Below are 25,964 nucleotides of genomic sequence, written 5' to 3'. Positions count from 1 at the left end.
GTTTTTGATCTTGGTCATTCTTACAGGTGTAAGATGGAATCTCAGAGTTGTTTTGATTTGCATTTCTCTGATGACTAAGAATGTTGAACATTTCCTTAAGTGTCTTTCAGCCATTTTAGATTCCACTGTTGTAAGTTCTCTGTTTAGGTTTATACTCCATTTTTTTTATTGAATTATTTGTTCTTTTGATAACAAATTTTTTGAGTTCTTTGTATATTTTGGAGGTCAGACCTCTGTCTGATGTGGGGTTAGTGAAGATCTTTTTTCATTGTAGGCTGTCATTTTGTCTTGTTGACTGTGTCCTTTGCTTTACAGAAGCTTTTCACTTTCAGGAGGTCCCATTTATTAATTGTTTCTCTCAGTGTCTGTGCAACTAGGGTTATATTTAGGAAGTGGTCCCTTGTGCCAATGCACTCAATTGTACTTCCCACTTTCTCTTCTGTAAGGTTCAGTGTGGCTGGCTTTATGTTGAAGTCTTTGATCCATTTGGACTTGAGTTTTGTGCGTGGTGATAGATATGGATCCATTTTCATTCTTCTATATGTTGATACTCAGTTATGCCAGCACCATTTGTTAAATATGCTTTCTTTTTTCCATTTGACATATTTGCTTCTTTGTCAAAAATCATATATTTGAAGTTGTGTGGATTAGTATTCGGGTCTTCAGTTCAGTTCCATTGGTCCTGCTGTCTGTTTCTATGCCAATACCAGGCTGTTTTCAGTACTGTAGCTCTGTTGTAGAGTTTGAAGTCAGGGATTGTGATACCTCCAGAAGTTCCTTTATTGTACAGGATTATTTTGGCTATCTTGGGTTTTTGCTTTTCTATATGAAGTTGAGTACCGTTCTTTTGAGGTCTGTGAAACATTTTTATGGGATTTTGACGGGCATTGCATTGAATCCATAGATTGCTTTTGGCAAGATTGCCATTTTTACTATGTTAATTCTGTCTACCCAAAAGCATGGGAGATCTTTCCACTTTCTGGTGTCTTCTTCAATTTCTTTCTTTAAAGATTTAACGTTCTTATCATGCAAGTTTTCCATTTGTTTGGTTAGAGTTACTCCGAGATATTTTATGCCATGGTGATCTGATAAGATACAAATACAATTCTTTTGTATCTCTTGACATTTGTTTTGTTACCGAGTATGTGGTCAATTTTTGAGAAGATTTAGTAAGTGCTGAGAAGAAGGTATAATCTTTTGTTTGGATGGAATATTCTATAGATGTCTGTTAAGTCCATTTGAATCATAACATCTGTTAGTTCCCTTATTTGTTTGTTTATTTTTTGTGTGACTGACCTGTGCAGCGGTGATACTCGAGTGTCTCACTATTAGTGTGTGGTTTAATGTATGATTTAAGCTTTAGAAGTGTTTCTTTTACATATGAGAGTGCCCTTGTATTTGGGACACAGATATTCAGTATTGAGGTTTCCTTTTGATGGATTTTTAAAAATGTCCTTCTTTGTCTCTTTTGATTGATTTTAGTTTGAAGTCTATTTTGTTAGATATTAGGATAGCTAAACCAGCTTGATTCTTAGTTCCATTTGATTGGAAATTTTTTCCCAACACTTTACTCTGAGATGATGTCTGTCTTTGAGGTTGAGATGTGTTTCTTATATGTAGCAGAAGGATGGATTCTGTTTTTGTATCTAATCTGTTAGCCTGTGTCTCTTTATAGGTGAGTTGAGCCTATTTATATTAAGCGATACTAATGACCAGTGATAACCATCTCCTATTAATTTAGTTTTTATTGTTGGTGATGTTAATTTGTGTGTTTTTCCCTTCTTTGGGATTTGCTGCTGTCAGATCATCAATTGTCTGTGTTTTTGTTGATGTACCTAACTTCCTTGGGTTGGAATTTTCCTTTGTTGATGTATCTAACTTCCTTGGGTTGGAGTTTTCCTTCTAGTACTTTGTGTAGAGCTGGGTTTATGGCTACATATTGGTTAAATATGGTTTTGACATGGAATATCATGTTTTGTCCTTCTATGGTGATTGAAAGTTTTTCTGAGTATTGTAGTCTGGGCTGGCATTTGTGGTCTCTTAATATTTACATAACGCTTGACCAGGGTCTTCTGATTTTCATTGTCTTCATTGAGAAGTCAGGTGTAATTCTGATAAGTCTGATTTTATATGTTACTTGGCCTTTTCCTTTGCGGCTATTAGTATTCTTACTTTATTCCGTAGGTTTAGTGTTTTGATTATTATGTGGCAAAAGGCCTTTTTTGGATCTAGTCTATTTCGTGTTCTGTAAGTGTTTTGTTTCTTCATAGGCATATCTTTCTTTAGGCTGGGAAAGTTTCCTTTTATGATTTTGCTCAATATATTTTCTGTGCTTTTGAGTTGAACTTCTCCTTCTATACCTATTATTCTTAGGTTTGGTCTTTTCATGGTGTCCCATATTTCCTGGATATTTTTGGGTTAAGCTTTTGTTAGATTTAATGTTTTCTTTGACTGGTCAGTCTATTCCCTCTATTGTATTTTCAGTGCTTGAGATTCTCTCTTCCATCTCTTGTATTCTGCTGTTTATGCTTGCATTTGTGATTCCTGATCATTTTCTCATGATTTCCGTTTCTATAATTCCATCGACTTCTGTTCTTTATTGTCTCTATTTCAGTTTTCAAGTCTTGAATAGTTTTTTTCATATGTTTGATTGTTTTTCTTGGTTTTCTTTAAGGGATTTGCTGATGTCTTCCAATTTTTTGTTTGTCTTTTCCTCCATTTCTTTGAGGGAATTTTTCATTTCCTCTTTAACTGTCTAAAACATTCTCCTTTAGTTACTTTTATGTCATTTTCTTCTGCCTCATCTATATTTGGTTGTCACACCTAGACCCACAGAGGTTTCTGACTCTGGCCCACTTGCTTAGTGATTGCTCCCCTGTATCTGCTCCTGTGGAGTTGCTGTCTTCAGTGTGCTCTGGCCCAGGTTGCTGACTCAGTCCTGCTTCTACAAATATCCCTGGTCTGGATCTGCTCCTGTTCCCATGGAGTTCACTGTCCCAGGCCCTCTCTGGCCCTGGTCATTGGCTCAGTCTTGCTCTTGTGGAGTTTGCTGCCTCAGGCCTGCTTTGGTCTATGTTGTTGGTCAGTCCTACTCCTGTGGAATTTGTTGCCTCAGGTCTGCTCTCAAGTCACACTTCCTTAGGGGAGAAAAAAGAGAGAGAATATCAGGAAGGCAGGGCGCTCATTTGTTATGTGCCTAACCTTCGTCAAGGTTCTGAATTCTGAGATAGCTCAGTACAGAGGACCATGTGCACATCCAAGGTGGTATTCTCAAATCACAATGCCCTGGTTTCCTCACAGTTATTTATAAACCTCAAAGCACAGAGGAGCCCTTTTGAGAGGAGAACCATATGTCTGGTTTGCCTTATGTAGTCCTAGTTCATGGCTGTTGCTCCTACATACTTATTAATAATGCCCTTTATGCCTCTTCCTCTTAGAAAAGCTACAGATGGTTGCTTTCACATTTGAGAACCCTGTATTAGTTGATTTCTTTTTTAACTATGATGAATTATACCACAGAAGTCACTTAAGAAAGGGAAAGTGTGTTGGGGCCCTTTGTTTCAGGATTTCATACTTTGTAGTAGAGAAAGCCCAAGGCATAAACATGAGGCAATCTGCTGGTTATAGTGTCTATAATCACACAGGCAGGTTGGAGAGGCAGAGTTGGAGAAGACTAGTGCTTGACTTAACTTTTTTTCTCCAGTTTTACTCAGTCTGAGACTCCAAATTCCTTGGATGTTGCTACCCACATGCAGGGCTTTTTCAAAGAAATGTATCTCCTAGGTGATTCCAAACTCATGAAGTTTACAGTGAAGATTAGCCACCACAGATCCCAGTGTGAGACTCTGCCATGTAAATGGACCAAAGGTGAAAAATGCTTGGTGTAAGAAGATCTGTGAGCCTGGGGCTCAGAGGCAGTGGCCATAGAGAAGTCAGGGCAGTGAGGTAGACTCTGCCTTCCTGCTGTGGGAGCAGGCCCTGAGCAGCCACATGCAGGGTTGGGCTTCAAGCAACAGCAGCCAAGAGACTAAACTGAGTAGCAGAGCTAGCAGAGGCAGGAGAGGGGAGTCCAGCTACTTACCAGAAGATGGGAGAGAATATATGCTCATTGTATTAAGATGTCAAAAAGTCTATTGGGGTGAGGACCATACTTTTCTGGGGATCACATGGGGTTTTGATTTTTCTAATAGCTAGCATGCTCTCCAGAAACAAGGGTATAAATCACATAAGAAATCAGGCTGGGGTATTTTGACAATTTCAGGGTCACACATTTGTAACTCTGAACGTTAAGGTCATTTTCATAGCATTACTATCCAGGGAGGCCTCATGATCTCCCTCATTTCTTCTCTTTGCCTGGCCTCTGCTTCTCACTACTGTTCAAATTGCTCTCTCTAGCTTTTCTGAGTAAAACATCCCTTACCCAACACAGGAGTGCTGGTTCATCAGGGAAGTTGGGAGACTGAGCAGCTGTGCACACAGCTGTTGTCTGGAAGCCCTTGGCACTGCCCAGCTCTGTTTCTGATGAGCACATGCTTTTTAGATGGCATTGCCCAAAACATTTTAGCCACACAAAGCTCTCAGAATACCACTCAAATGCTGTTGGCTAGACTGGGACTTGCTGGGAGTCACAGCAAGACCTAGTACCTAAATTCTGACGACTCAGCCTTCCAAAAGCACACTCCATCTTCCCACTTACATTGAAAAATCTGTTCCCTAAATGTCTCCCCAAGAAATAGAAAGCACTTCCTTTGCCTATGTCTATTGACATGGTGTTTGAGCTGGGAGAAAGGATGAAGGGCTATGTGAAAGCATCACTCTTTGGGATGTCAGAATCTCCTTGGAAGAGTCCTAATTAAGAACTCAGATGATTGACAAGTGGTGGAAGCTGGAGAAAGTACACTTGGCATGCAGCAGAAGTCAGTGTCTGTGCTGCAAATGTGTGTGTGTGAGTGTTGGCAATTGAGATCTTGAAAAATTTTTGCAGGTGATGCTATACTTTTGTTCTTCAGTTAAATATTTAAGAAAATAATCGGAGACAGCAGCCAATAGCTTTTGCTCTTTTTTGAGCAGGATATCCTATCACTTGATAGCAGGTAAGTTTCAAATTTAATTGGATTTATTTTCTATACTGTGAGATCTTGCTAAATATGACCTTTGAATGTATTTTTCTTTTGAGGTTAGCATTCTGTGAAGAGACACATCTTGTTTACTTATTGCTGAGGGCAGTCCATGTTTGGCAGGAATGTAGCCCTCTAAAAGATGGACCAGACAAATTATATACAACATTCTTGCCATGCTCTGTGTTTGCATGCCCTGTAGCCCATTTTCCTATCCTTATGATGTTGGTGTAGAATGAGATCATATTCCCTTAATATTCAGGTTATGAAGCCGTGTAATCCCAGCTGATAGTACAAAAGCAAAATTCTTCCTCATCCTTTTCACTAACGAGCTCAGATTAGTTCCCCAAGACACATTTTCTTCATCTCTGAAATAGGTATAATAAAGCAATAACTTCTACCATTTAGAGTTGTTGTTCCTATTAGATGAGAAAATACACATGAAAAGCACAGCCCAGTCCTGCTTCATGGGGGCTGATTAAGAACAGTCCCAGTCCCCAAGCATGGGTGGGATAGTTCTGGCTATATGTGCTAAAAGTATAAAAATCAGAACCAGCTTGCTCCACAGGGGATCCTCATGGCCCCATGGGCTAGTGTTTTCTTTGGTTTCTGTGTGAGAAGGGAGCTCAAAGGCTTTACAACAGTTATCCAGGTAGACAGAATATAGGGCAACTTCTCTTCCTGATTAGCAAGCTGTTTCCGCACATCACTTTAGAACTGGTATCCAAATGCTACCCCCTTTCAAGAAACTATCTGATGAGTTTCCTATGGTGGTAGATATATTCTATATCTATATGGTGCTATATAGTAGCCTTTAGCCATATGTGGTTACTGAGCACTTGAAACCTGGCTAAGTTGACTGTAGAAATGAGTGAAAAATTTTTATTTCATTTCAATTGCTTTAAACAAATAAGGTAAGATAGCATGTATCTGTAATTCCAGCACTTGTGAAGTTGAGGTGGAATGATTGTGAGTTCAAAGCTACCCGGGGTCATATAGCAAATAATCAATAAAAAAATACCAGAATAGTTTTATATGGCAGTGCATCATTTGAATGATGAAGCCTTGGCTTTCTTAACCTAATATACTCACAAACACCACACACACACACACCATACACACACACCACACACATACACTACGCAAACCACACACATACATCACAAACACACCATCCACACATGCCATACATACACACCACACACATACATCACAAACACACCATCCACACATGCCATACATACACATACCACAATACACAGACCACCACACACACACGCAAACATTCACACACACACACCAGGCATGCATACCCCTATAATTGTTTCTGAGGTATATATCCGTTGCGTGGAAAGGTTGGAAGGGGTTTCTAAACCCATCTCATGCTTTGCTTCAAACAAGCCCTCCAGAAAGATGAAAAAAAAATCATCTGAAATTCTTCACTCTAGTTCATCTGGAGCTGGAGCCCAGGCTTCACCAAATGCCCGACAGGAGGGAAAAAGAAGAAAGAGCAGTCTACAGTCTATAGATGCTGCAACTGGGCTTGCCCCTGAAGACAGACACATCCAGAACATTTCTTTCTCAATGTCTTCAAGTCACCCTGTCCAGGCTCTCCAGACCAGAAAGAATTCCCTTTACCTTTATTTTTAACATATGCTTTGCTTTCTCTCTCAAGATCCCTGGCAATGAAATTCTGATTATCTTGGTTTCATAGCTCTTAGGATCCAGTTATTAAAATAACACTATGTACAGTCTATATATTTTCTCTAGATCTAGACCGAGTCTCAGGAATAACATATGTTATTACAATAGGATCCCATTTCATCGTGATAATAGCAAATGAGATAGATATTTGTACGAGCCTGGACTAGTGTGTAAGCAGAGTCTGAGACAAAGGCTTATTTCCAGGTGATTATTTGGTAATGGGATTGGAGAAAACGGATTTAAGTAGTGGAAGGAGTAAGGAAAGAAAGCAGCAATGTGTTAGCATTTATCAGCTAGCTCTCTGGGAAAAATAAAAACCAAAAATGAAACCTAAACCTGCCTTGTGAATGTACACCTCTTTGTTGTTGAGACAAAGAACCTGACAAAAGCAGCTTCAGGAAGAAAAGTTTGTTCCGTCTCACGGTTTGTGGGTGCTATGCACAACTGCACAGTAGTCAGGGTTGCAGGAATCTGATGCATCTGCTTACACTGTGTCTGCAGCCACAGAGCAGAGACGTGGACACTGGTGCTCACACTGTGTCTGCAGCCACGGGACATACAAGTGGATGTTGGTGCTCACACTGTGTCTGCAGCCACAGAGTAGATGCAGCCACAGAGTAGAGAGGTGGACGCTGGTGCTCACACTGTGTCTGCAGCTACAGAGTAGAGAGGTGGATGCTGGTGCTCACACTGTGTCTGCAGCTACAGATTAGAGAGTTGGATGCTGGTGCTCACATTGTGTCTGCAGCCACGGAGCAGAGACGTGGATGCTGGTGCTCACACTGTGTCTGCAGCCACGGGACAGACAGGTGGATGCTGGTGCTCACACTGTGTCTGTCGTTAGTGCTCAGCTCACTCTCACCTTTTTATTCAATCTGGGATCCCAGAGTCCAGGAAACAGTGCTGCCCACATTCAGGATGGTTTTCCCTCTTCACTTAAACCTCTCTGGAAATGCCCTCACAGACACCCCACAGGTGTGTTTCCATGGTGATTCCAAAGCCAGGAAGCTGACAATGAAGATTAACAGAGACACTTGCCTCTTTCTGCTGTGCAAATCCTCTCGCATGCCCATTTCAATCTGACGTCACTGAAGGTGGAGTTGAGGAGAGAAGCTTCCATGAGTCACAACGAGCTGACTCTAAGGTGTCACTGAGAGGAGACCCCATTCAAAGATGGAGTAAAAAATTAGCCATTGCTATTGGCAAATGGGTGCAATTGTCAAGGCACTTTGGAGAGAGTTTGGAGCAAAAGGAGGAACATGTGTTTGTCAGTTTTCTTTCTGTGTTGGTCAATGATCTTGGGTGCTAGCTTCCTTGTGGTTCTAGGATGAACTGTATGAATGCTGAAGAGATTCCCTGGCACATGACAGCAGCTTCAGGGAAGTTCCAAAGCAGAAAATGACAAGCTTTGTGCCTTGAGACACAGCCAGATTGTTCCTTTGAGAGGTTACTTTGTCTGAAACTGTGGCTGAGAGAAAAATGAAGTGTCCAGTAGCCCACCTCTGGGTCCAGAGTCTCTTTGCCTTTGCCATCTTGCAATGATCCTATCTATCTCATAAGACTATTTCCACACTGTTATTCAGGGTTAGTCCTGAGTGGGAAGCATAGGGGAGAAACCTTCCATCTACAACCGATATTTTGCACACTTGTCCAGAAACCCATTCTGGAAATCTTCCTTTTCCTCTGGTGGGAGTGAAATCAGTGATGTCAGTAAACTTGGGTTAGATAGAAAAGAGTTTGTGATAACTCTCCATATAACCTATGCTTTCCTCCCAAACTAGCTACACCTAGCAGCCCATGTGATTCGTTTAGGCAGAATAGGCTACTCTTTCTACCACTTCCCAGTGGCCTCATGGAATTCCTCTTTTCCTTTTCAAAGTCAAATACTTCTTGCTGCAGTAGGCTTGGCTTTGCCTTAGCACCCTAGGTCCTTATATTGGGTCTTTTCAGCTCCCAGACACCATTTTTGTCCAGTCTGGACCTCTGTAGTCCCTGTGTTCATTGGATTGCAAACCCACATGGCATGACAGCCTATCATAAGTTTTTATGATGCTAAGGATCTAATCCAGGGTCCTGTGCATGCTAGGCAAATGGTCGACCACTGGAACCCACCCCTAAGTTTGCAGTTATTCTGCTATAGGGCCCTGTTTGCTCTGGATTTCATGCTAAAGTTACAGAAACCCACTTGATATGTGGGTTGGAACACGTTCCTCAAGGACTATGCCTATGACCTTAAAACCCAAAGAAGTGCACGACATGCTGCATTTTTTTTTTCTTGGTATCAGGGCTTATAAAGAGCTAGAACTGTTTTCTTCACCTTAGGAAGGTTTTACCAACATGTGTCAGGTCATTGCCCCCATGAAAGCCTTCACCAAGGTAGCATCTTCTTTAAAACTTGTGTGCGTGCACACACGTGTGTGCATGAATGTGGGTGATGGCACTGTTTCTGGTGTAGCTGATGAAATTTGGGTCACCATTCACTTAAATGCATGGTAGCATGCTGTACTCTGCCATGACCATTCATTACCTTTTCACCAAGGACTGGCAGGTAATTTAACTGGGACTGCCACTCCTAGACACTTTATGGGTTTTGGTGATGGCTACAAGGTTTGTGATTTCACCTAGGGTCTCGCATGCCATTTGGTGTGCTCTCTTGGCATGCTGGGGGACAGTTTTAAGACATTTCAATGAGGCCTGTCTATTAAAATGGCTCTTAACCAATGGACCAGAAAAGAAAGTGAAATTTCTCTTAGCTATTATGAATGTCTACAGGCCTGACAGATAGCTCAGTGGTTAATAGTACTTGCTGTTCTGTAGAGGATGTGAATTCATTTCCCAACATCCATGTCTGGCAGTTCATGGCTTCCTGTGACTCCAGCTCAAGTAGATCTCTGTTATGGCCACCACAGACACTCACCCACACCCATATGCTCATAAATAAAAGTCTTTTAAAGAGAGAGTACATGTCCAGGTTACATGCTACAAACCTTTATCTTCTAACAGCCTTCATAAAAATCCCCATGTGAACGATTCAAGGAATGAGGCTGTATCTCATGAAGCAGAAACCTACACATTCCTGTTTTCCTGGACTCACTATGGAAAATGGACACATGAACCTGGGGCAGGGGGTGAATTCATAGGCATTTTATTATACAAATCATACAGTTTGATCTTGTTTCTTTTCTTAAGTTATCTTCTTTCACCTAAATCAGTAAGTCCTAGGACTCTTACTTGCCCAGATTTGGAAATGAAATCATTCTATCCCCACAGCTCACAAGAGGGTCTGCCCTCAAACTATTTAATTTCACTGGTTATACAGTTCAAATGGTGCTTTGGTTGGCTCTGCATTGTCTCCACTCCTTGTAACACTGGGTCCTGCATGTTTCTACTGTTCTAGGCACCCTGTTTTCCACTCCAAGACTTGCCTTTGACAAGGAATTGGTGTCATTTGCCATTTTCTCAGCTGCGTTTGTTCAATGGCTGCCAATTCTGTGGCAGATTCCCTCTTTTCAACACCAGCTTTCAGATGATGGTAGCGGAAGCAGCTCAGTTATTTCAGGGCTTCTCTTCACAGTCATAGGGAATGTTCTCCAGGCCCTCCTCTGGAATGTTTGTTGGCTAGGCTTTCAGATCCCCTGTATTATCTGTTTTGCCGTACTCTCTTCTGAACCCCCAGTTTCATCCAACATGTCTCTCCTATTCTCTGTAGGTCATTACTGTCTCTAGACTTCTAAGAGCTCTTGTAGCAAAACTGGCTCTGGATATACAGCCAGAGCTGAGGAGTATAATTTACAGAAGAGTACTATGTGAATCTTTTACTCCCATGTCTTCTAGGTGGAAGTAAGAATTGTACCAGGGTAGGAATTTGTGGGGCCTTGAAAATATGACAATTGGTCCTACAGCTTTCATTTCCTATGAAGCAGAAACTTCTAACTTCGTCCAGAAGGCAAATTTGACATCAAACTTATGCCAGCATTTGGTGGGCAGTGAAGGAAACTGGTTGTTTCTACCACAGACACACGTATCAAGTATCCTTAGGTCTGTGGGAAATGTAAAAAACAAAAGTAGTTATTATCAAAAAATGGTCATCTTGATTCCACTTATTTTTATTTTTAAAATTATTTGATAATTTCATACCTATATAGATTACCTTCAGCCCTTCCCCTCTCTCAGTGTCTTCTCCCCAACACTTCTCCACATATTCATGTCTTCTTTCTCTTTCCGTAACTCATTGAGTCTAAATAGTGCAATCCACTCAGTCATCTACCGGACCATGGACAGCCTACCAGAAACTACCCAGCCCTCAGGAGATTCCCGGAAACCATCAAGTGATGGTAGCTGCTGAGGGAGGGTGGGTCCTTGTGAGCCCCTGCTACATCCATGCTTTCATCCCGTAATGTTGGCTGTAGTTGACCGTTCACTCTTTGTGTAATATAATCCTTCCTGTGGCTCACGGAGACAGGCTTCTGAGAGCTTTCAAATGACATTACGTTGATTATAGAACTCGTTGATCTAAAACTTATTTACTTTGAAAAAAACCGGAGTGAGTTACTGTTAGCAATTTGCTTATAATCTGAATCAGGTGGTTAAATTCACATTTCCACAAGCTGCTGAGGAGTTAGATTTTGATGTTAATCTGTGATTGGGAAGTACTTTCATTACTGCACGGTGGTGATGATAATTATGGTGGTGGTTGTGATGATGCAGTCACTATGTGCCAGTCAATGTTCCAAGTCCTTTACACACACAAATTCTATTAAATTCTCACAACCAACACTGTGCAGTAATCGTCCAGTATACCATTCCTGTTTCTGACAGACTTTACTCATTCCTCTTCCTAGTCCTCTTTTTCTTAGTTCTCGAAAGGATCACCAGTGAACTGAACAAGATTTATGGGGTAATTCCTCCATCTACGTCAACCAGGGAAATCCAGTAATGGCCCATCCTGAAGCTATGTCCAGCGTCCTCTAAACCAGTCCACCAGATATTTATTCCCATCTCTCATTTATCTTCTCTCTAGGATCTAAGCAAGCATCAAATATTTATATAGTGTGGACACATATATGATGACCTGTATGTGATGAGTCTCACAAATACCTCCATCCATCCTTTTCCCATTGAGCTTAATGTCCTTCCCCTTGAACCTGAGCAGGTTTTAGTGTCTTGTTTCACTAATAAAATGGACTCACAGTTTTTTCAGATGTCTGGAGGCTAAATTCAAAGAAGCCTTGCAACTTCCCCTTGGGTTTCCAGGAAGTCATGAGCTGCTGTGTAAGAAATGAGATGGTATGTTTTGGTGCTCACAAACAGCCCCAGCTGAACAGAGCCTTCCTAACCCTGCCCAGTACCAAATACATGAGTTAAGTTGTCTTGGGAGTAACATGGATTTACTGCTGACTGACAAAACAGGAAAAGCACCACATAAGTCCTGTTTGATCCCTAACCTCAGGAAGCATGAAAACCAATAATGTTTTAATGAAATAAGCCATTAACATTTGTAGTAGTTATCACAGGGCAATAGACAACTAGAAAACTCTCTGGATGTGTGCTCACGGTGGTTGCATGGGGAACGGTGGGGGAGATGGTGTGGTGAGACAGGCCGGGCTTTAGAGAGCATAAATGTGCATGCCCTGAAGAGTTTCTGCTTTCTGTGTTCACCCTGAGCTTCTGTCGAATAAGAGGAGAACATACTAGTTGCTTTCATTTCCAGACACCAGTGCCTGCTTGCATTTGTTTTCCTGGGACCAGGAATCATCCCCTTCTCTTCTGGCTTTGGTCATTTAAAGTAAGCTTTCATTTTATGGAACAAATGGATCTAAATGAAGACTCTAAGGTCCCTCTCACTTCATGTCCAGAGTCATGCCTTATGACTGCCCACTTCATTGATGTCCAGGTATGGAAGCCTGGGCAAGAAAGCTATAATAATGAAAATGTTACTCCCACAACGTGGTCTTCTAGAAAGAATTCTATAACCTATAATAACTACATGCGCTTTAAAGCAAGAAGGTGAAGAGAATGCCACAAAGTGTCCCCATTACCTCCGTGGGAAAGCAGAGGTGAAGAGAACGCCATGGCATGCCCCCATTACCTCCGTGGGAAAGCAGAGGTGAAGAGAACGCCATGGCATGTCCCCATTACATCTGGGAAAGCAGGGGTGGAGAGAACGCCATGGTGTGGCCCCATTACCTCAGGGAAAGCAAGGGCCTGGGAGAAATGTTCTTGGTTCTTTATGTGTGACCAAAGATGATAAGACAAAACACCAGGTGTAGTTGTATTTGCTCAAGCTGACTGTAATCGTCACCTCGTTTTGTTTGCTTTAATAATAAAAACGAGAAGTCCTTTATTTGTACTACTCTTGAGCCATAAGCCTGGAGTTCCCTAAAACAACATTTGCTTTCTTCTACTAACAGCAAACCAGCAGTGACAAAGCAGGATAGCAGAATACCTCTTTTTCGTATGTTCCTAGAAAACTGTTCCTCTACCTTTTGGGAAAATGGTAAGGTGTGTGGGACACAACTGAAGTAGTGATTTATGTCTGTAATCCATTGTTGTGGAGATAAATAACTCATGGTTTACAAGTGGCTGCACGGGCTCTCTGGGTGCTATATATATATATATATATATACATATACATATATATATATATATTTCTCTTATCCTACACGACAGTACTTGCATAAAGACTCTGGTGTGTACTAGAAACAGAAGCTAGCTTCATCAGGCAAGAGATTGGAGTAAGTAGAGTAGATGTTTTGTAGAGAGCAAGGAGCCTGAGCTTTTCATAGGTCAGAGCTGCATGGCTCATTTGTGGTAGTTACCACAAGGCAATAGACAGCTAGAATACTCTGAGGGTGGTGCTGGTGGTTGGAGTGGTAATGGTGGGGTGTCACCTCTCTGGAGGCAGTGGGACCTGGGAGGATGGAGCTGATAAATGAGGAGAACTGAAGTCTTATGCAATAGCCAACTTTATTTATAGCTTCCGACAATGTATAGTGAGCGTTAAGAAAGAGCATATGAGAAAGTTCGCACGAGTCCAAGCTGTATACAATCAGAAGGACAAGCTGCACGCGTGTGGCAAAACCACATTTTTCTAAAGAGGCCTATAAAGGATGGCTTAAAACATTTAATTGAAAAACAACAGCAAGCAATAATCTGTAGTAAATTCAGCCCTATGTGTTGCACCTGGGAAGAGCACAAAACACATTCCAAGAACAATTCTGTGTTTCGCAGAAACCGAGGTCACAAGACCCTTGTCTTGTTTTCTTGGAGTGTGCTCACAGGCACTCAGAATTCTCCTCACAAAACTCCATTCTTGAGCTGTGTTCTGACAGTGGGGTAGCTGTGTAGCACACAGTCTGTTTGCATGAGTTTCTGACTGTGGGGTAGCTGTGGAGCACACAGGCTGTTTGCATGAGTTTTGGGATCAAGTGGTTTAACTTCTCTGTCTTGCTTCACCGAATAAGCTTAACAGCAGTCCTGGTGCCCTAGGGTTATTGTGAAGACTGAGTGACTTCGCACGGGCAGGGCATTCTGGTCAGTGTTCTGTACTAGGAGAGGCGCTAAAAGCTGGTAATTGAGATCATCATTACGCTCCATATCAAAGGCTAACTGTGTGATCTTGTCTGTAGTCGTGGACACAGAACGTTAGGCTTCCTCACAGCTAGAGCGTTCGGGAGGTGTGAAGATGGAGGAGACACACGCTGGAGTGTGGTGCTCTGTAAACACCTACTCTTACTCCCCTGACTGGGGCTACTGCATGCTCCTGGGAGAAGAAAAAGAAACTAGAGACCTACGGTGAAAGCCAGGAGCTTGAGACTAGGTGAATCAGCTAAATAAATATCTTGAGCCAATCGTCCCAGTGCTTGGAGCTTTCTGTGCCTTTCTCTGTCTTCCTATGAAAGAGAACTTGTGAGTCACCTACCTCCCTCTTTCACATAGTGCTTTGGGACTGCCCTTTCCCCTCTTTCTGCTGTTAGAGCACAGCTACTAGGTTGCAGCATGCCCAGCAAATTATCTCAAGATTCTACTGAGAATCTATCTGCTTCTCTCAGTTTGGCTGCTACCTTCTTTGCTCTGGTCATTGTTGTGTCCCATCTGGACCCCTGCTGTAGCCTTCTGAAGCCCCAAGGTTCTGATCCTTCATAGAGAGTGTACACAGCAGTTCTTACAAAAAAAGAGAAAAAAGAAAAAAAAATAATGGGCAGAGTTCAGAGCAGATTCATCAGTAGTCAGTGCTAAGAACAAGTAGTGCTGAGAGCTCACCTAAGGACGACATCTATAGCACTTTCTCCAGGGCCAAGAGGATATTGCAGAGGGGAGTAAGATTGTAAGAGCGAAATGATGGGGGAAAAGAGCTGTGAAATGCTGTCCTCTTGATATGGCATGGTCGTAGCAAAGCATGAACACAGAGCAGCTGTAGTGACCTGAATAAAACACTCACTTGCTTGCAGAGAAATGGGAGGAGAACTGGTTAGGAAGAAGATGGGTGTCAGAACGAGTGGAAACCAGTAAGAGAGGGTAAGGGGTGAGGGGTGAACATGATCACATCACATTGTATATATGCTTGAGATTGTTAAGAATAAAATAAATTAGTTACAAAGCTAATTTAAAACAGTATCCTAAATGAAACACCAATTCCAAGCTTAAAATTTCAATGGTTTCTTAAAGTTTAGAATGAGCTAAACATCTGGCTGTGATTTACAGGGTTCTGTGTGCACCTGCCTCCTGCATCACCTACGAGGCCACATTTCACTTTGGTTCATTCTCTGGCCTCTGTCACCAAAGACAACTTCTTTATGATGTTCATGGTACCCTCAGGGAGGTGAGCTGTCACAGTGCCCAGCTATCACCCTAGACACGACTTCTCAGGGAGGTGATCATCACATGCCCAGTTCTCACCCTAGACATGGCTTCTCAGGGAGGGGATCATCACAGTGCTCACTCTAGACACACCTTCTCAGGGAGGTGATGATCACAGTGCTCAGTTCTCACTGTAGACACACCCTCTTAGGGAGGTGATCATCACAGTGCCCAGTTCTCATCCTAGACATGCCTTTCAGGGAGGCGAGCCATCATAGTGCCCAATTCTCACTCTAGACACGCCTACTCATCAAGGTTGTCCCTGATCGTGACAGTGGAAATGGATTTCTTACTGCTCTTCCATCTCAACCTCGTATTTATCACAGTTTCATTTTCTAAACTTGTTTCATTATTGTTTTTCTCCATCAGGGTACAACCTCTGTAAATACATTGACTGACTTTTTATGCCTTATTAACAGCATAAGTTAATGTACCAAATTCAAGCCTGATTACCAGTTCAGGAGGTACATAATGTAATATTTATTACTTAAATAGATACAACTTCAATCTAGAAATGGTTTACATCTTTCAGTCGTTAACATTCTTTCTCTGTGCCAGTGGGCTTCATGTGTCTAAGGAACGCATGAGCTTTCCACAAGTCAGCACCTCACTTTACATTTGCACTGACTATTTTCCGATCCAGACTTTGAGACAGTCATACAAGCACCCTCATTTCCTCTACTCCCTGTGAGAACTGCAATCATGCTTTCATGATCCCTTGCTGGTAGACTTACAGTTTAATACCTTGAGGTTATAATAGTGTAATTTAACTTCAGTTACTTTAAAAGGCAAGAAAAAAGTTGATCAAAGGATGTTAAGGCACCTCACAAAACTGGAACTTAGGAAATAACTGGGCTTCTAGGAGAGCTCAACTAGAGATCTGGACGAGGATAAAGGACCCAATGCCCACACTGCCTTCTCTCTGCTCTCTGGCTGTGCTTTTGCTGTACACTTGCAACTCAGAGTTGTTAGTTAAAGGGCTTGAGCCCACAAGGCTAGGTAGTGTTCAAACCTAGCTTAGAAGCTAGCTTCCTGCTTATATGTGCTGCAATTGACTTTATGAATTTAAGTATCATTATGTTTGAAATTCTGTGATAGTAATAGCTGATAGCTGGGAAATACTGTAGCTCTGGTGCCGGGAATGGAGGAGTGAAAATTCACATCTTTTCTTGGTTAAGAGAATGGTCTGAGCAAATTTAAGGAGGATGCTGGGAAAAGTCCTTCAGTGAAGATAATGGAGAGATGAAAATAATATGTGTTATATTTCCTTTCCCTCACAAATGAAGAGGAGAGTATAGGCCGAGGGAAGGCTAAAGCTGTGGCCTCCTCCTCTGAGGCCCCCACATAGCCTCCCAAGGGTTTCAGTTGCACTGGGAAGGGAGTGAAAGCTTCAAGCTTACATTGCCCAATAGTACATCACCGCCACCCAAAGGCACTCTGTGCTCGTCCTGTGGTTGAGTGGAGGATGATAATTTCCCTCACAAGAATTCAGTTTACAGATAACATTTTCAGAAATCTTACATCTCCTTGTTCATGTCTGTGCTCTTCTTGATGCACTAGAGTTGAACGCCTTTAGCAGGAGAGTGGTTCCTTCTAAAAGGATGGACAACTGCCCCTGGTTATGCAGTGGTCCAATTAACCTGGCGGGTACCCAAATTCCATTGTACACCAAGCTGCTGAAGTCTTAATGTAATACAGAAAATGTTGCTAAGTTTGTCCACTGGAGAACATCTTCTCATGATTTCCAAACATGTGAGAGAGAGCCCAACCATTGTCAGTCACCAGCTCCTCTACAGCATATAGGCAGGAGGAGGGGTCAATATCCAAGGCATGACTTTGGTCACTATTTGGTTCAGAGTCTAAACTCTTTAAAATCCAGCATGTTTGAATACATCCTTTCTTTATACTTGTAACTTTAACCCATGACACTGGAACTGTATTCTGGAGAGATCCGAGTTTCTTTGAGCTACTCTTTTTCTAGTCTCATAACAGGAAAACCGTCCTTTAAAAGTGAATTTTAATTACAGTCCAGTAGCTTTAATCCAGTTGGTGCAACCACTACTAACTTCAGAATATTCTCATTAACTCAAATAACGAAAGAAAAAAGAAAAAAAGAGATGTCTCATTCTCATGTTAATTGATATCTCTCTCCATGTTCTTATTCTCCAACCCCCAAACCAGTAATTTACTTTATGTAGATGAATCTCAGAATTTATATTTATATAACTTTCAGTGGTATTGAAATATACTTGTCAAATAGAAATCATATGTAGTTAGGGTCTATAATGTGATAGTCTGAAATACACACACACACACACACACTTGATGTAATTACCACATCAAGTTAATTAATACAGCTCATCACTCCACAGTTACCTTTTATGTGGTATTCATCTTATCACTGAAACTATGACTCCTCTGACCAACTTATCCCTACTCCCCCACCCCAAGCCTTAGCAGCCACCATTCTGTTCTTTACCTTCAGGAACTCAATGAAATGTTTTGTCGTCTTCTGGTACCTGGTTTATTTCACTTGGCATAATGTGACATCACTCGCATTGTTATAAATAACAAGATGATTTTGAATGAAAAATATAACTGAAATCAACTGTGAAGTTCTTGTGCATGGTGGATTTTGTTTAAAACTGTGTTTAAATTCTTGCCTATAATCCCAGCAGGGATGACCTTGGGAGGCAGGGTCAGGAAGATTATCCCAAGTTGAGGTCATTCTGGTTGATGTAATCAGTTCCATATAGATATATGTGTATATATGTATGTATATATATATGATAGATAGGTAGATAAACAAATGAACGAATAAATAGATAAGCACAAAAACCCACATTAAAACAATAACATGGGCCAGCAAGATGGCTGAGCAAGCCTGATCTCTAGGAACCATATAGTAAAAGGAGAGAACTGACTCTCTATGTTCTTTTTATAAAGGATTTATTTATTTATTATGTGTACAGTATTCTGCCTGCATGTATGCCTGCATGCCAGAAGACTGCACAGATCTCATTACAGATGGTTGTGAGTCACCATGTGGTTGCTGGGAATCGAACTCAGGACCTCTGGAAGAGGAGTCAGTGTGCTTAACCTCTGAGCCATCTCTACAGTCCTCTATGCGGTTCTTTTAGATTCGCTCACATGCTGCGCTGTGGGCAGCCCTCCCACACATGAATAAAAAAAAATGTAATAGTGATCAAAAAGAGCAAACATAATGAAAAGATCCCCAAGACTTAGGTTACCCCTCTCCCGTGCTGAAGAATAAAGATGAAAAGCTGAGACGTAAGCTGTCCTTCACATAAGTAGAGGCACTCTAGAGGGGTGTTTCACAGTGGAGGGGGCTGGGACTGACTTTGTATGTTACATTCTTGTTTACACTCCCCCCCACACATCCCCAGATTCATAAACTAGGGCACTAAATTCACTGGTTTTATACATTAAAATCGAGTTGTTTAAAAATGTAGTGGTACTGTGTGGGCCTGAAGTTTAGAATCCAGGAAGTAGAGCTTTACAGTACAAAATTTTAACTTAAACAAGACTGTGGGAGTCCAGTTTACCTTGTTGCAAAAATTATATTATGTTGGCATTTTTAGAACCCTGCGTACATCTTAATGAGGGCTGTGCTCAGTCTAGACGCCTCTTCTGGCGGAGAGATGCACTGAGTCTTTCACAGCCTGCATTGGGACACTTGGCCGGTTTGTTAATTTCTGTATTGTAGTTGTGTAATGGAAGTAACGTTGAGGCAAGACATTAATGTGCTAACTCATTAGCCTGAGTGTGGCCCATCAAGGCGAGCAGAGACAACTCTGAGAACGGACCTAAGTCAGAGTAACGCATCGTGAAGGGGAACTTTCTCGAAGCTGTTAACATAGCTGAAGGGGGAAAATGCCTTTCAGATATCAGCATGGGAGTAAGGAAAAAAGGAATTCTCCAAGTGCAAGGCCTCGGCACAGTTCCCGCGTCACCCAGAGAGGTGGCCAGGGGCCAAGGACATCAGAGTCGATGCTACAGGCCTGATACTTTCAAACATCCGAGTTTGGGAGCCAGCTCCCCAGGTCTGATTGTGACCTCACCAAGCAGCCTGCTTCCTAATTATAAATTTGGCTTCCTGGAACAGTTTTACCCAATAGGGAGTTGCAATGCTGGCCAGATCATTTTGGAATCTTGGCAGATACATTTCTTTTATAAATAATTGGTTTGTAAGCTACTTCCTGTTCTGAATAGGTTTTTATTTATGCATCTCGAGTGGGGCCATCATCCTTCCTAGATCCCTTAATTTTGACAGCTATCACATAGCTGTCCTGGTGACTTCATAGCTCCCTATTAGAGTTGAATGATTTTTACTTTCATTCTATGTGTGTATATATATTGACCCAGGCTGGTCTTCGGCATCCCTCTGCTTCAGCATCCCAGTTGCTGAGATGACAGGTATATTAGTCACAGGAATATTTGAACCAGATTCCAATGGTTTCATCTTCATATTTTTCCTTGTTTGAAGCTTGATTTTTTTTGAAAGAGGCAGGATTTGTTATCTTAATATGTAATACAAGCTACCCCTGCTTCAGCTTCCTAAACATGGGCTTACAAGTATGCGCCACCATGTCTGATCATCTTCATTTGTATCTTTTTCAAATACTTGATTTAATTTTGGTCTACGTTACTCTCCTGAAATGAATACCTGATGTGATACTTTTATTGTGAGTCTCCGTGAACATTCTGATGAAAAAGAGCAAGCTTGGTGTTTCTGATCAAGAACTATGGGCACATATTAGGTTATCCTTTGCAATTTAGTCAAAGGGACTAGCTCAAAAGCAGGAAAAGATCTTATTGTAGCATTATTTATAATATAAAAAAATCTTGCACCACTAATAGCTCTCAAAACACATCTAAATAAGTCTTGGCATTTTTCCTAGGCTATTACACAGCTATAAATTAGTTATGAAAATTATATAGCAATGTGGAAACATGAAAGAATGTTTACAAAATGTTCCTTTTAAAGCAGAAAATAGAGAACTCTTGTGTGATTTCTATCACAACTTATGGGAGATCAACATACAATCTTAATGATCTATAGACCATATAGAACTGTGCAGAAACACTGTCGTGAGAATGCCCATGTACTTCAGTAACTTGCCTTTCCAAGCAAATGTTAATGGTACACAATGTCAGGTTTCGTTATCACATGTCCCCCCAAGCATAGAGGAAATGTGAATGTATCTACCCTTCCTAGTCCATATCACACTTGCCCCCTCCTCTCCCGCTGCTCCTCTTCTTGCACAGTAGTGTCCCCATTATGTTCATGTCTCTTTTTATCATTATTTTTCTGATGAACAATTGGCTTATATCAGTTAACATACTGGCTTCTCTTCCATGATATAATATTAAATGTAATTATTGTGTTTTGCAATAAAAGCAGTGAAGGATAATTCTAAGACAGCCAGAACACCACCTTTTCAGCTTAATGTTTTCTTTACATTGTTTGGCTGTGACAGTATTCTAGGATAAACACCTAGTTCTTACCGCTTCCAAAGTCATTGCCACAGTACTCTACATATTAAGTGCTGTAGGAATTCCTATAGCCAGTAGCCTTTAAGTTACCCACCCACTTGGGCGTGGTCTGTTATACTATATTTGCAGTGTAAAGCGCACAGTCACTCTCTCTTCCTGCTGCGGGATACAGTTTGCTGTTTCCTATTCAAGCAGAGGACTGTGATCTGTGAGTCTACCCCTAAATAACATAGTGGACAATGAGGACTACTGAGAACTCAAGAACAATGGCAATGGGTTTTTGATCCTACTGCATGAACTGGCTTTGTGGGAGCCTAGGCAGTTTGGATGCTCACCTTACTAGACCTGGATGGAGGTGGGTGGTCCTTGGACTTCCCACAGGGCAGGGAAACTTGATTGCTCTTTGGGCTGATGAGGGAGGGAGACTTGATTGGGAGAGGGGGAGGGAAATGGGAGGCGGTGGCGGGGAAGAGTCAGAAATCTTTAATAAATAAATAAATAATTAAAAAAATAACCCTTTGTTATACTCAATTCTGAGCTAGTGTGGGATTTCTTTTTAACATCCATCTTTAATTAAGATTTTCTAAATTTGAGGTAAATCCTTTAAAAGCTTTCTTTGGTTAAAGAACAGTATTGTTGGCAGGGCGGCGGTGGCGCACGCCTTTAATCCCAGCACTCGGGGAGGCAGAGGCAGGTGGATCTCTGTGAGTTCGAGGCCAGCCTGGTCTACAAGAGCTAGTTCCAGGACAGGAACCAAAAAGCTATGGAGAGAGCCCGGCAGTGGTGGCGCACGCCTTTAATCCCAGCACTCGGGAGGCAGAGGCAGGCGGATCTCTGTGAGTTTGAGGCCAGCCTGGTCTACAAGAGCTAGTTCCAGGATAGGAACCAAAAGCTACGGAGAAACCCTGTCTCGAAAAATCCAAAAAAAAAAAAAAAACCCACAAAAAACAAAAAGCTATGGAGAAACCCTGTCTCGAAAAACAAACAAACAAACAAAAAAAAAAGAACAGTATTTTTTCTTGTTTCAGGTGTACTGGTTTGGGGCCAGGATTCAAGGCTCTCACCTGTAGTGGCATTTCATTTGTATTTTAATAAGGAAAGTTTGCCTAAGGATAGAAAAGCAAAACAGCCACACTGTAAGGCCAGCCTCACAGACCAGGCAGCAATGACACACACCTTTAATTCCAGTAGCTACACTAGCCGCCAAAGAAACCAGTCAGTAGTTGTGCATGCCTTTATCCTAGAACTGGAGAGGATTATAAAATGGGAGGAGACAGCTCTCATTCCCAGTCTCATTCTGAGGTTTCCTGGAGGCAGGATCATCATTTTTAGACGGAGGTCAAGGTAAGAGCCAGTGGTTGGCTGCTTTGCTTCTCTGGTCTTCAGCTGAACCCCAATATCTGTCTCTGCATTTCTATTAATTGAGCTTCACGCCCCATCACCTTGCCGCTGAGCAGGGGTTTGGAAAAGATCTTTAACTTCTGTTAGTGTCCTCTGGTCTCACATGACCTCCTCAGACTATGGTATCTAAAACCTCTTTAACTCGATACTGATATTTGAAAATAAAATTTTAATTTGGATTTACTTTTCTAAATTCTATACATTTCCTGAGAACATATTTGATGTATGAAACTAATTTTGAGTTTTTTCTAACTATGGGAAGATTAAGAGCTATTTTTAACAACTTATCTTGTGCTTGAGAGTGTGGAGAGATTTAATTTTTGGCATGTTTCCATGGAGTTTCTCATGTTTAAGCATTTGCATTATTCTACAGTTCTAATCCCATGGTCGTCAATGTGGAGGGTGCACCAAAATCTCCTTGAGGGCTTGCGCAAAAACAAGATGGTAGGCTCCTCCCACAGTCATTCACTCTGGAAATCAGGAGTTTGACAGGAGAGTCGTTCCAGTTAATGGCAGTTGCGCTTGGCCAAAGAGCACACTTGGAGAATTACTGATCTGTAGAAATGTAAGAATGGACGTAAAAGAACGAGGGTGTGGTACATTTGCGGCAGTGCTAGAATCGTGAAGGGTTGGAAGCCACTGGAATGACTGTCAAGAGTTTGTAGAGTTGTGTGATTGCAGCAGGGGAAGGTGCTCTCTCCGAAGAATTAAGTCTACATGTGACAACAGCTCTGTGACTTAGTGGAAATGAGGAACCCATATTATGACTTAAATCGAACATATTCAACAATTTTATTTCACTCACAAAGCAGCTTTTGAAAGAAGAGACTGCCTTCAGCTATGCTCCTTACGGGCTCTGCACTTGTTGAGTTAATTGGAGCAGAACCGACAGGGAAGGCAGACTCCATGGGGAGTCTACCTGAGGTCAGGAGCGACGGTGTCCCCAATAAATTTCAAACAAATGTGCATTTTTTTCTCAACAAGGACTCATGATCTCAAGGTCATAAGTCAAAGTCTTTGTCTGTATAAAGCTTTTGGCCTTTCGTAAAGAGCCAAAATTTAACAACGCATGCCATCAAGATGAAGAAACAGTTATAAATTTGTGTGACCTTTATGATAACTGGAATTTAAATATTTACTGAGCTTCTCTTTTACCTACCAAAACAAAGGCTAATTGTGAATTCATTGTGTTACCTTCAAAAGCTCCACATGTACCCAAAGGCAGGCTCCTGTTATTAAAGTTGATGATTCCCTGCCTCAATTTAGATCAAGGGCAACTTAAATTATTTGGGGCTTCTAATATTTAACTCTATACTGATTACAAGAGAGTTTCTGTGGATCTATCTTCCCTTATCCTCTCTCTCTTAACCTTCTTAGTTTTCTCTTCCCCATCTCTTGTGTTGGGAATTGAATCCATAACTGCAAACATGCTAGGAAAGTCTTTTATTACTGAGCCACATCCTCAGCCTGGAACTATGCTCCCTCACTTCTCCCTGTACTTCAGATCCCCCTCTGGGAGACGGTCACAATACTAAGGAGTGGGTATGGGGATCACCTCAGGGCATAAGCAGAACTATGTTCAGAACATAACAATCCCCATCACACCCAGACAGCCTTGATTGGAGTGAGAGACATGCAAATTACAAAAGAAAAGATACTCAAACTGCTCTGAATATACTTTATGGTATATTAACTTATTCCAGAAGAGGCCTTAGAAAAAGCCTCTTCTCTGCAGATAGGGCTCCAGTAACAGAGCTAAGCAATGATTCTGCTCAAGGCTAGCTTGGTAAACGAGGGAATTTATTGGGGCTACTTCTAGGAATGTGGTTGAGGGACTGCTTAACAGGAGCTTTGTATAACCCTGGAAACCCCTACTGTAGCAAAGGTAACAATGGCCAGACTGCATGGGTGGAGCCCCGCTTCAGAAAAGTTTCTGTCCCCCAGTACCTGCCATGACCTTGTGCAGCTGGGGTAGCATATGACTGGAGAGCAGAAGAGCAGAAGTACGAGGCTGGACTCTTGAGGGGAGGAGTCAGCACCTTCCCCAGCCTTCTTTCAGTCAGCAATACAAACAGGACAAAGCTTGTGGAGATCTCTTGTGGGTTATCTTGGCAGATCTGATCAGGATGGAAATGTCTGTTATGCCCAGAGGACAATGATTGACGTCCTTCATTATTAGCCTAGAGCCAGCAGTGGCAGACTATGCTGGTGACAGCTCTCACCTTGGGAACAGGAGGGTCTTAGTTAATTGGTCACTACCCATCGGGGGCCTTCCCCTGAATAATACCTTCACTTTTATTTTCACATGATGTATTTATTTAGTAATACTTATGGGATTAAACGTCATTAAAAAACAATGTATTTGCTTTTTAAGAAAGAGGTTAACTAACAAGTTAATTAAAAAAAACACAAAATAATTAAATGATGAAATGAAAAGTAGAAAATAAAATCATTTTATGTGAAAATTTTCTTTTTTTACAACTGAAATTTATTCATTTTTATTCTCAGTAAGAATTCAAAATCCTATTAATATATAATTATTGGTTTCAATTGTCAACGGCAAACTCTAATCTGACCTTGTTCTAAGATAGTTGCCTTTTGTTCCATTTCCATAAAATGATTTTAAATTCTTGAGGGTTTTAATTTTGTGAAGCAAGTGCTGCAATCTGAAGCAGCTGCCTGGAATGACCAGTTTGGTAGAAGCAAGTTATATATCATTTTTTGGTATTGTATTTATTCACAGAATTAATCTGTTAAAAGCCTACACTGTTATTTTATAATTAAAACCGTTTATGTAGCAATTTATTAAGCTATGAAAAGAACTTTGCATTGTTTCCTCTGCCAATGAGCTACATGTCCATCAAATTTCCTCCTGGGTTAAAATTCAAGATGAGTTAGAAAATCAGTTTTCCTCAACAGAGAAATAGTGACACTAGCTACATCAACCACTGCAGGACAGGCTTCATGTTCAGGATCAACATATTATGGACTTCACATGGTATGTGTGGGTGGGTGTGTTTGCCTAATTTTATTTGATTATTGGTTATGTGTTTTCTTTTTGGGTGTGGTTTTATTTTGTTCTCTTAGTTTTGGGGAGCTTGTTGTTATATTGGGGTTTTGCTTGTCTATTGAGAAAGAACTTACAGTTTGACAGGTCGGGGAAGAGTGGATTCAGAAGGACTTGGAAGAGGGAAAGACTATGGTCAAAATATACTTAAATTAAAAGTTTGCTTCAAATAATATAATAATAAAAAAGAAAAAAACCTGAGAAGATTTTAAAAAGTTGAAGACGAGTTAGAGAATCTGAAGTTAGGACTTATCCTGAAGTAGCAAGCTGTTCATTCTCTTTCCAGGCAGCAAAGGCAA

Source organism: Alexandromys fortis, unplaced genomic scaffold, assembly GCF_014885135.2.
Source record: "Alexandromys fortis isolate MF-2015 unplaced genomic scaffold, M_Fortis_MF-2015_v1.1 scaffold_130, whole genome shotgun sequence".
Classification (NCBI taxonomy): Eukaryota; Metazoa; Chordata; class Mammalia; order Rodentia; family Cricetidae; genus Alexandromys; species Alexandromys fortis.
The sequence above is the reverse complement of the archived record's forward strand: the minus strand, read 5'-3'. Positions refer to the sequence as shown.